Genomic DNA, 11,066 nt, shown 5'->3' on the forward strand with positions numbered 1-11,066 from the left:
TACAGCCACAAATTATTTTACTATATAGGTTGTTATCCTGCATGAAGGTGTATTGGAGCCTCTAACAGCTTTTCTTCCATGATTGCCCTGTAATTAACTCTCTCCCTCTTCTCATTAGCTCTCAACAATATGATGCTGCCAACATTTTTTTTAGCCATGGGGATTTTGTGTACAGGGGGATGTATTAATTTTCCCCCTTCCTTTTTCTTATAAAGCAGAGTTTTGAAGGCAGATGGTTGCATACAATTTTCCATCAAGTTATTAGATTAAGAGGACCAAATTTCTTTAGCTTTTTGTTTTGTAAATATATATATATTTTTGGTTTTGCACAGTTTCCCTCAGTCTTTGCCTATTGAATCTTCCCCTCTCCCTGCCCGTCTCCTTCCTTAATAAGTCATTTTATTGTGGCTTTAAACTCAAAGATAATTTATATGCCTAAAACCCTCAAATTGAAGCTAAATCCTCTCAGACAGACTGTTGATCAGGAGCCAGCTTAAACAGAAGACACTAAGACAATAATTTAGAAACATTCTAATTCCTTCCTGAGTGAGTCACATGTTTCCATGCCCTCTTTGCCCTTATTGTACAATAAAATACTTTTAACTTATATTTATTATTAAAAACAACACTTTATCTACAGTGAATTCATGTCCTTACTCCAGACATATTAAATCTAGACTCTCACCAGAGGAAATGCTTGTGGATATCAAGGCTTTGACACTCTCTCATAGGTGGATTCCACCAATAAATTCCGCAATTTGTTGCATCTCACGCTGAACGCGTTCGCACAGTGACCCACATGCCACAAGGTGTTTGGCTGCATCGGTTTGTTTGGATGTGATTTCCTGCCCGGAGCCGGGGCAGCACTGCATGATTTCGGGGAGAGTAAATGGAGTCGGGCTGCAGCGTCGACAGAGTGATTTTGATGAATGATGTTGATGCCACATTCAGGAACTCTCGGTCCGCTAAGTCGTGCAAATCTGTCAAGAGCTGAAAAGCTAAAGTGTTCTTTGTGTTTTTTTTTCTCTCGTGGAGCTCGGGGGTTCTCAGTTGGATACGTCAACAGATGTGTCAGCTTGCATTTAATCTTTAATTACTTTCATGTCAGCAGTGTTTGCTCAGTCATTTAAAGTCCAAACATGTCTCGTTTGTTTTTAAAAAAAAATAAATATTCGAAACAACTGTATTCCCTAAATAGTAATATTAGGAGAACCCACCACTTAAAGATTTTCTTTGATCCCATTTGAAACCGAACCATACACGGTTGAATGAATCAGTTCCTGGCTGACTCAGCTGATGACGGATATAAAGTTCAAGGGTGTAGGTGAACATTTGTAAGGCTTCCAAAGATGTAGAGACAAAAGGATTGTGGAACTAGTGTTAGAGTATGGTGGTGCCAAGAAACCCTGGCCTGACAACAATCATAGATCTCAACCACTGAGAGCCTAAAATTGAGATCTGCCGCACTCTTGTAGCATCGGACTATCACAACATAGCTGATCTACATTACTAACAAGTTATCCATCACGCTTCTCTGGAGGTTGAAGACTGTTTTGCTCTTCCAACAATAAGAGTGATGGTTACTAGCGACCGTTGAGATCCAGAAAGATGACTCCTAGTTCTTCCCCTGATTGTAGTTCAGGAGATTGTGGGTACTGAAATTCGTTCCTCTGAGTCCACCTTTCTGGAGCTGCACCTGCATCCAAGAAAGGACTACGAGGAACATCCGGAGATGCTGACGCTGATTGATCACCACAGAAGGGAAAACCAAATCCTTTCGCCTGGGACTCCTTCAAGATGAAGACAAGAGCTAACTTTTTCTCTCTTTCTTGGGTATGTTGAAGACAGGCCTAGCAGATGGGACAGACAAATGATGGACAAACAGATGGATGGATGATATTTTTTTGTGAACTTTTTCCTAGTTCCGTGTTTATGCAGATTAGATTATACTTCATACTGTTTTCAAACTGCTTAGAAACCACCCATTTTGACACTCATTGAACATATTGACTTACTTTGTAAAGTGCCCTATGATAAGTTTCATTGGAATTTATTGCAAATAAATTAAACCAACCGCATGGCGGACCAAGAGTGCAGATGTCTCCTGGCTGGCTGCGTGCCTGTGTCTCTGTCTCTAACCTGAACAAAAAAAAAAAACATAAAACTTTTGGGAATGGGACCACCTAGATGCTGAGTGTTGCGGCGTCTGCAGGTTAGCCACAGACAGATGTTCATCCGCTCCAAACAATACGTCGAGCCGTTCTCTGGTGAGACCCTGCGGATGGTGAGCCTTGTTATTGTTTATAAATAGAGCTGTATGGAGCGCGGAGGAAGACTAACTTTGTTTCCCCTGACAGAGAGCGGAAGCGACGGCTAATTCTCCTCCAGACGTGTATGACACCCGACCATTGTCCCCTCGCGAGAGGGGGTTGGGGGGCGGGAGCCAAATGAGACATGAATGTGAGTGTCTTGAGCAGGGTGGGCTGTTTGTGATGCAGGGCCGAGGTCCGTATGTGTGTGTGAGACAGCCTGGTATTGTCCTTAAGCCGGGCAGGGATTTGAACGTGGTTTCATTGTTTGCCCTTGTCAATCATTGTTATTTCTCGTGTGAGTTGTTTTTTGAAAGGGGTCCTCTCTTTCTACCCCACTTCACTCGTATTCTTCTCCCTGCTTCCACTTCAGCTACAAACAGAGCACATCAGTCAGTGTGTTTGTGTATTGAGGAAGTGAGGGATGTGTCAAAGTTGACCCAGTGACACTCGGCTCTGTCTTGTCCCCTCCGTGGGAAGTGATGAGGGCCTCTCCATCAGTCTCTGTCACATCAACCCAAACACCAACATATTTACCCAAAATACTTATTTAAAGATTAAACAATTTTTAGTGAATTTTTTCCCCTCTGTTTAACCAGATGTCTGATATTGACATTTAGTCTCACTGATCTACAAACTTAATGAAAATATGATTATGAGCCAACTCTTAAAGAAATTAGACTTTCTTTTAAATGTTGAGGTTTTAAGTGCTGATTTTAAGTTAGTGCCTAAACATTTTGGAGCAGTGGTTTAACACGTCCAGTACAAAAATTTACTTTTTTGGTTCTGGTTCACCAGGATCAATTCGATTAAGCTGTTTTATGTAGCACAAACTCACAACAAATGTTGTCTCAAGGCACAAAAAAAACCCTTAAATTCAGAAATACTCAGTCAATTCAATCCTGTAATGTAGCCAAATTTAAAATCAATTATGTACAGCTCTGGAAAGAATTAAGAGACCACTGCACTGAACTCCATTGAAAACCTCATGGTTAATCCACCAAATATTGATCTCTAAACTCTTCCTGAGTTAAAACATTTGCATTGTTGTTTCTAAACGAATATGAACTTGTTTTCTTTGCATTATTTGAGGTCTTAAAGCACTGCATCTCTTTCATCATTTTGACCATTTCTCATTTTCTGCAAATAAATACAACATTTTTGCTTGGAATTTCAGAGACATGTCAATAGTTCTTAGAATAAAAGGACAATTTTCAATTTACTCAAACAGATAGCCATAAAAAGTAAAATCAGAGAAAATGATCATTTTAAGTGGTCTCTTAATTTTTTTTTCCGGAGCCGTATACGTACACAGACTGAGTCCTCACGGATCTGCTTGTAGCAACAGTGATCAGTCGCTTGCTGTTGAATCTGCGGGAAAATTGTTTTGTTTTTCTAAAGTGCCCTGAGACCATATTAGTTATGAATCGGCACCATATAAGTAAACTGAATTTCATTGAATGAGTCATTACAGCATGCCAATGAAAATCTAATCTATTCAGTATTTAATGTTGTAAGGTTCTTTAATATATTGGTTTGGAACCTAATGCAAACCCAGGTTTCTTCAAATCCAAGCCTTGAAGATCCATCGAGCAACTTCTAGATTTTTCTCTGGTCCAACAGACTGAATCAAATGGCTGAATGACCTCCTCCTCAGTTTGCAGTCAAGTTCTCCAGCATCCTGGAAATTACCTCATTATTTGATTCAGGTGTGTTGAAGAAGAGTCACATCTAATAGTTGCAGGATGTTAGCCCTCGAGGGCTGGAGTTTATAGACTCCTGGTCCAACCTGATTCATGGAAAAATAACAATAATTTAAAATTCAGAGTTTCAGTTTAAGAGCTTTGCAAAAACCTTAAATTAATTACAATACAGTGCATCTGGAAAGTATTCACTGTGCTTTGCTTTTTCCACATTTTCTTATGTTACAGCCTCATTCAAAACTGTTTTAAATTAATCTCTTTGATCAAATTTCTACACACAAATACCCCCATTATGACAATGTGGGAAGAAAAAAAGTTTTGGAGATTTTCATTGGAACACATGAAATATCCCTCCTTACTAAGATGTACATTCATATTAAAATGATTGTACAACCCAGTGGACTCTACTTCACTGGACACAAGGTTCGGGATAATTTGAAAATGAGTTAGAAACTCTTTATGCTGCATGTGAACGCTCTGAGGCACCTGTAGAGTTTGTCCGAAAGCAGAGTGGATCAACATATGTTACAGAGATAATGTTCGTGATTTATTTTCCTTCCCCACAGGAAACCAAGACGACTCCAACACACCCTTTTGTCTGCATTTCTCAGATCTTCCGAAAAGGTCGTCTAATCCTTCGTCTGGTACATCTGATACCTAATTCAACAGGTGGATGGGATGTGAAAAGAAGGTACTCAACTCCCATGTGTTGGGTTTGGTCAAGAACCTGCCGGCAATAATCAGTAAATTTAATATGGAGATAAGAATGGGATGTAGAGTGACGATAATTTCTCCTTTTCTTTTTGCGTAAGGGTGAGTTGGGGGTGTTTGGGTGGGACTCATTTATGTCTGGAGTGAGAGAAACTCCTGGTGGGTGGTCACTGTGAGAGGAGGGTGAAAGTCAAGAGAACAAAGCACGTTACTTAACTTTCATCTCAGCTTGAGGCTATTTGCGTTAAGCTTGACCTAATCACACTTGTACACCTGCCTTGTGCTGTTGGAAAATCATAAATCTGTAATGTTTTGATCTTTTCTACATAATAAGAGTCAATGAGACGGAAGCTGCAGCTGAAATTTGAAAAAGCAGACGACGTTGAAGTAAGACTGCTGCAGGAGACCCTGGTCTTTGCCATGACTGGCTCTGAATGCTTCATGTCTGATGCTATGAAAGCATCAGACGTGAAAGCAATGTGATCTGTGAGCCTGATGTGAATTCATGCTGACGTTTGAGATGAAAATCAGCAGCGATTTCTCGCATTTGTCAAACAGTGTATGTGGACACACACCTTCAACAAGCATGAAAACTACTAACCACCAGTCTTCCCTCGCTAACTCGATAACAAGCTCGAAACCCTTGAAACATGTTTTAACGTTTGACATTTGGCCTCCAGTAGAAAAACCCCTTCCTTCAAGCATCTCCGAAAACCTTGGGAGACGGAGAAGCCCCCCTCCTCTCCAGCTGCAGCAGAGGGGGTTCGCGATCCTCTGACCCTCGTAATGACGGAGGGTCAAGAGTCAGGCTGTGTGAGGGAATCGTCTGCGTCTGCAGAGCGCGTGAGGAACGCCTGGGAACCAGAGCTCGCTGTGTGATCCTGTGAAATTGATCTTTCCAGAAGGGACCCGTGGTGTGTATTTATGTTTAGGTGGTGGTGGTTGTGTATGTGGGCTTGTTTTGTAAGATTCAGCTGAAATGGTAGAAGCAAGTTGGGAGAGACTTTGCTAAATTAAGTTTGCGTGTCTTCTAAGAAAGAATATCAGGCTTTGAATTATTTTTACTTTTAAACAACCAAATTCCAAAACGTTAAGCGTGACTTGATCTTTTTTGAGGGCTAATTTAATTTAGCAAAAATCCAGATTTGTAAAAATAGTTTTTTAAAAACCCTAAATGTAGTATGAAACATACTTCCAAACGCTTGGTTCTCCACATTTATGTGTTCGAAAAATATCTCCATGGAAATTTTTCCAAGGAAGTAATGTTTTGGAAGAAGTAAGCTGTTTGCTCCAAACGTGTGTCAGTGTGTGCCCACTGATTCATAGGAAATGTGGTAGTGTGACTCAAATAAATGTTATCTAACAGCAGGTGGTCACACAAAGTCATTTTAGTTGGAAATAAACTCACATTAAATTAAGCCTTCATTTTAGCTTAATTTAGTCAAGGTGTCCTAATCCTAATCTGTCATACATTATAAATGAATTGGCCCAAATGGGGATCGGATACTCAATCAGACAAGGTGGAGTAACACATCTTAAGAAAATAATGTGTAAATAAATATGTTTAAATGAGAATTAAGCAATTTTATGATTATTTACCTCCATTATTATTCAAAATACGTCACTTCCATGGGCACAAAATATTTATTTCTTTAATAAGTACACAAGGGTTGGCCTGCATTTTTTTTTATAACAGAAGTTTTGTGAAATGATCAAGGATAAATGAAATTCTATCTTTTGAGTTAAGCCCAAAATGATTCGCACGCCTGGCTTTATAACTGTGTTCTGTTCTATTGTCACAGCTGCTAAATGACTCCACAGTGGTAAAATCAGTATGTTAATGTGAGCAAGATGCATGGAGAGGAAAACAAATGTTTTGCATGTTTGTGAGTACTTCCGTGAGAGAGACTCCTCCAGTGAAGCCTTGGCTACTCTTTTATCTTCAGCATCTGCTTTTCTTCTTAACTCTCTCTCTGTCTCTCTCTTTCTCTTTCTCTCTGTCTTTCGCTCCTTTTCTCTCGCTCTTAGACCAAACCTCCACTGTCTGTCTATTCAGCCTGTTTGGACTCGACCACTTCAGTCATATCTGCAGGCTTCTTGTGGCGGCTACAAAAGCAATCCCTGCTTGTGCTTATTCAATCACAGAGGGATCTTGGGGAGGTCTTTCGTCTGTCTGTGCCCTCTTAGAGGCTTTGTACTGACATTATGAAGCAATCACATCCATTAGTTGGGACTTGTGATGTCTGATCCTGTCGCAGTACATGGGGCCTGCGTTAAAACGTGGCACACCCCATTCAGAAATTCCTAGAGGTCTGTTCCAAGAACAAAAAATAATGTTTTTTTACTAAAACTTTACATCAGTTACAGAGGTCTTGATGTAAAGGTCTGCTTCAGTGAGGATTATCGAATTACATGACTGAAAAATTTTTGAATAGATTATTGTGGGTAAATTTATAGATTGTAACATATAAATATAAATGTTTTTGAATTTGTCATTCTAAATTTTAATCCTTTTCAGTGTTTAAATGGCCGCGTGCATTTGTGAGTTAATTTATCCAATAATAGGTCATTCATAAAGTGATAGTCAGATAGTGAGCCAGCTTCCATGAGAAGCTGACATTAGAAATTGACATTTACATGAGAAATTGACATTTTGAACCCCTTTTATTCTACGTTTAAAATAATAGAGGAGAAGAAACCTCCTTTGGAGGTTTGACAGCAATTGTTTGTTGCATATTTTCATGTAAAAAGTTTGCACAGAGGGAATTTAGACAGCACTGACTTCCTCAGCCATCCCCACAACACACATAAGCTTCTTCTGGTCAGCAACGCTACAGCTGCTTGATCAGCATGTAATGCAGCAGGCCACAGTTCTTGTTTTTAAAGGATTTTTTGGCTCTAGTGGTCTTTATTTCATAGTAGATTTACAGAAAAGAGGGTTGTGAGAGGAGGAAGACATGCAGCAAGAGTCATCATCAGGCTGGGACTCAAACCTGTGGTGGACGCATTGAGGACTGAGGCCTCCATACATGGATCACGTGCTCTACTCTTTGTTCCACTGCCACACCCAGTGACCCTTTGCAACTACATCACTTAATAATTCGTACTGCCGTGATGGACGTCGGAAGTGAGGCGAGTATTGAACTAAGCGACTGAAATGGTTTCTTATGCCAGTTTATTCGTGGCTTCTACTTGTTCGAGTCAAGTTAATTTGTCTGCGAACGTAACGCACTTGGTTGGGGCTCATAGACGGCGGTATAGAAGCTTGGAATAGCTAGCTTAGAAACCGATCCGTACCTCCCCCCTCCTGACGTGTTGATCAAATTACGACGTTCCCTGAATTCAACCCACATGATTTATGTCACTACGTCATAAACAGCGGATTACCTTAAACCGGAACAGCCTTAAAAACGTACAGAAGACGAGATGCTAACCAGTTTTTTTCCATACATGCTAGGCTACATGACAGTGTGGCACTGTTTCCATGGTTACTGATGATTAGACGCGTACCTTCTCCGCATTGCGATATTTAATATCTTTATAATCATACTTGCTTATGTATAAGCTTATGTATAAGTATATACACGTTAATCTTCTTACCTTATAAAAAGTGTTCGCTGTAAATCCGCGACGGCTGAGCAAGTCATTATGATTGACAGCAGCTATCCATCATCACCACCGTATCTTTCCTCGTTAAAAGTTTTAAAATGCCAAGTTTGGTTTGTATCCTTGTCTTTCTCTGCAGCCGACCGCGCATTTTCTTTGACCATTTCTACTGTTCAACTCAATAAAAGCGACACTAGGCTACCAGATGTGCGTTTTTTGACAGGTTTTACAGGAGTGCATAGGTTGTTTTGACGTCCGTCATGGCGGAGCGGGCGGAGTTTTGAAGATAGTGACGTCACGTGCAGAGGGTCAAATGTGAGAACAAACTAGGTAATTTTCACGTGGAACAGACATTTGAACAAGTACATCCTCTTCAGTCGTGTCCAAGAGATCCTTGGCACTGTAGATATGCAGATATTTTGCATTGTTAAAAGTTATTTTGCAGATGTGAATCAAGAGGTGATCTTCAATGGGTAAAGAATGTAGGACTGAGTACACATCCCTGGAGAACTCCTGTGCTTTTTTTGTGGGTAACTAATATTATTAATGTCATAAACTGTGTTTTAGTCTTGAGGGAAGGTCAAAAATCAATTTATAGAGCAAAGTTTTAAGGTACTGCTCAAGAGAGATTTGCTGGAAGCTGCTTTTAGAAGCCTGTGCTAAAGCCTGATTGGTAGGGAGCAGTAATATAGTCATGGTTTATCAAGGCAGTGGCCAGAAAACCAAAAAAGTACTTAAATTTAGGGCAAAGGTATGTGCCAGGTAGGTCTTTTTGGGGCACAAGGAGACAGAATCGAGGCCTGGTTGAACACTGAGAGCATAGTTTGAGTAGGACTTGATTACCACAGTCAACTCAGCAGTACATGGGTCTCACCATGGTTACACTTTGGTTTAATGAGTTGCTGAGTGAAGAAAGTAAGCTGTACCACAAATCCCAGGTGCATGATGACAGTAAGCAATATGGATTTTTTAAAAACTGAAACATGTTATTTGCTGAAGAAAAGGGTAAATTGCTTAATCTACTTTGATTTGAATTACTTATAATTTTACCATATCATAAACTCTTTGCCGACTTAAACTAAATTAACACTTTGCCCCATAAAAGGGTCAAAACTGTTAAATAATTGCGGGAGCTGTGCTGATGCAGCGTAACGCATTTAATGCTGTAAGATTTGCAGGTGGGAAGCCGTTGCTTTGAACACGTCAAATCCAGGTTGTGTGGGAAGTTGCTGACCATCGCTGACTACACGACTTGAATGATGTTATTACATCACTCCGAGGCCCAGTTCAAAACATTAATTAAACACACTTCCCTGGTTTGTTTGCTTTTGGACTTGTGAGTGACGTGTGTATGCCTTCGTGTGCATTGTGTGTGGTTTCTGTGATGTGAATCCAGATTCACTCACCGAGTCTCACTGTTTGCTGTGTGTGTGTGTGTGTGTGTGAGTTTGTGTTTGCATGTGTGCGTGTGTGTCACACAGTGGTTAGCGCAGTGCTGATTGCTGTTTATTTGGTCTGTGGGTCGACACAGAGCCTTGCAGTTAGAAGCGCTACTGACAGCACTGTTTTTATTGGGTCCCTGTGGCTGAACCAACACTAACATTGGGGTCGCGCTCTTCGCTCTGTCCCCCACACCAAAAAACTCCCATACCGAGGTTCCTGTCTGCTTCAAAATAACATACTGTTAATCACCATGTGTGCAACATGAGATTTTTACTGGGGAAACATAGAGATTTTTGCCTCAAAATTATGCGGAAATCCATCACACTGTCTGGATCAAAGACCTAACAACTACTCTTTTGATAGAACCACCATTTATTGTTGCTTAAATAAGACAGACAATCTGTCTGCATGTCGGTGCAAGTAAACCGCTCCATTTTGTGCAACATTTGATTGTTTTGTGTATCTTCTGGACAGTGGCGGTTTCTGATATGGGCGACATGGGCAACCGCCCAGGGCAGTATCTTGAGTCGCATGAGTCGTTAACTTCTCCTGTATAGTCTCCATGTCTGGACTAAAATCTAGGGATGTAAATCAAAAGATTTTTCATCCAAAGAACAAAGAAAGCATTCAGAAACTGATAAAATCTTATTGACACAAAAAAAAACACTGAACATATATATTAAAAAAGTCCAAAAGTGAAAGATGCAGTGGCAACATCATGATCTGAGGAGACGTTTCGTCATGCAGAGCTGCAAGTTGTTTTTGGTCAGAGTTGATGAAATAACAGTTTGGACCCATAAACTTCAGGTAAAAAGTTGTAGAGACAGAGATGCCTATTTTTCAGCACTTCTGAGTCCAAGCATTCGTCAAACCATGAGAGAAAAGTTACAGTTTCAGAAAATATTCCTGAAGTTTAAATTCTAAAAATTGGTGTAACTATTCACTTCTAAATGAAATTATTTTTGGTATTTTACAGCTTCCTGTATAATGTCTCATGACTTGGTGGACACGGTGGAAGGCCTGCCTTATCAGATGAAGGCTAATGCTCACACACTCTCGCACGCACACACACACACACACACACACACACACACACACACACACACACACACACACACACACACACACACACTGACATGCACAAGGTGGTGCACAGTAAATGAACGCCTAGTCATCCATGTAATATGACCCTGCCTCAGCCTACACATGAACACACGCTTATAAAGAGGTCACCGCTTTGCCGTCTGGTGGTCAACCCCCCCAAACACACACACGCACACACATGCACGCGCAC

At 40.5% G+C, this 11,066-nt stretch overlaps 2 long non-coding RNA genes across 6 annotated transcripts in view; one reads left to right on the plus strand and one right to left on the minus strand.

The window, feature by feature from the left end:
• Nucleotides 1–672: 672 nt before the first annotated feature.
• Nucleotides 673–8,636, minus strand: LOC103472411 (uncharacterized). The gene is made up of 3 exons (XR_534855.1): nt 8,324–8,636; nt 2,075–2,139; nt 673–1,850 (listed from the first exon to the last, which is right to left on the minus strand). It is a non-coding gene; the product is annotated as an uncharacterized LOC103472411 (long non-coding RNA).
• A 137-nt stretch (nt 8,637–8,773) lies between these two features.
• Nucleotides 8,774–11,066, plus strand: part of LOC103472410 (uncharacterized) — a 31,031-nt gene continuing 28,738 nt past the window's right edge. For all 5 annotated transcript variants that reach the window (XR_001777104.1, XR_534853.1, XR_001777103.1 and 2 more), the window contains exon 1: nt 8,774–8,855. This is a non-coding gene — a long non-coding RNA (uncharacterized LOC103472410). The remainder of the gene's footprint in view (nt 8,856–11,066) is intronic.

This window comes from Poecilia reticulata, linkage group LG11 (assembly GCF_000633615.1).
Source record: "Poecilia reticulata strain Guanapo linkage group LG11, Guppy_female_1.0+MT, whole genome shotgun sequence".
In the NCBI taxonomy this organism is placed as follows: Eukaryota; Metazoa; Chordata; class Actinopteri; order Cyprinodontiformes; family Poeciliidae; genus Poecilia; species Poecilia reticulata.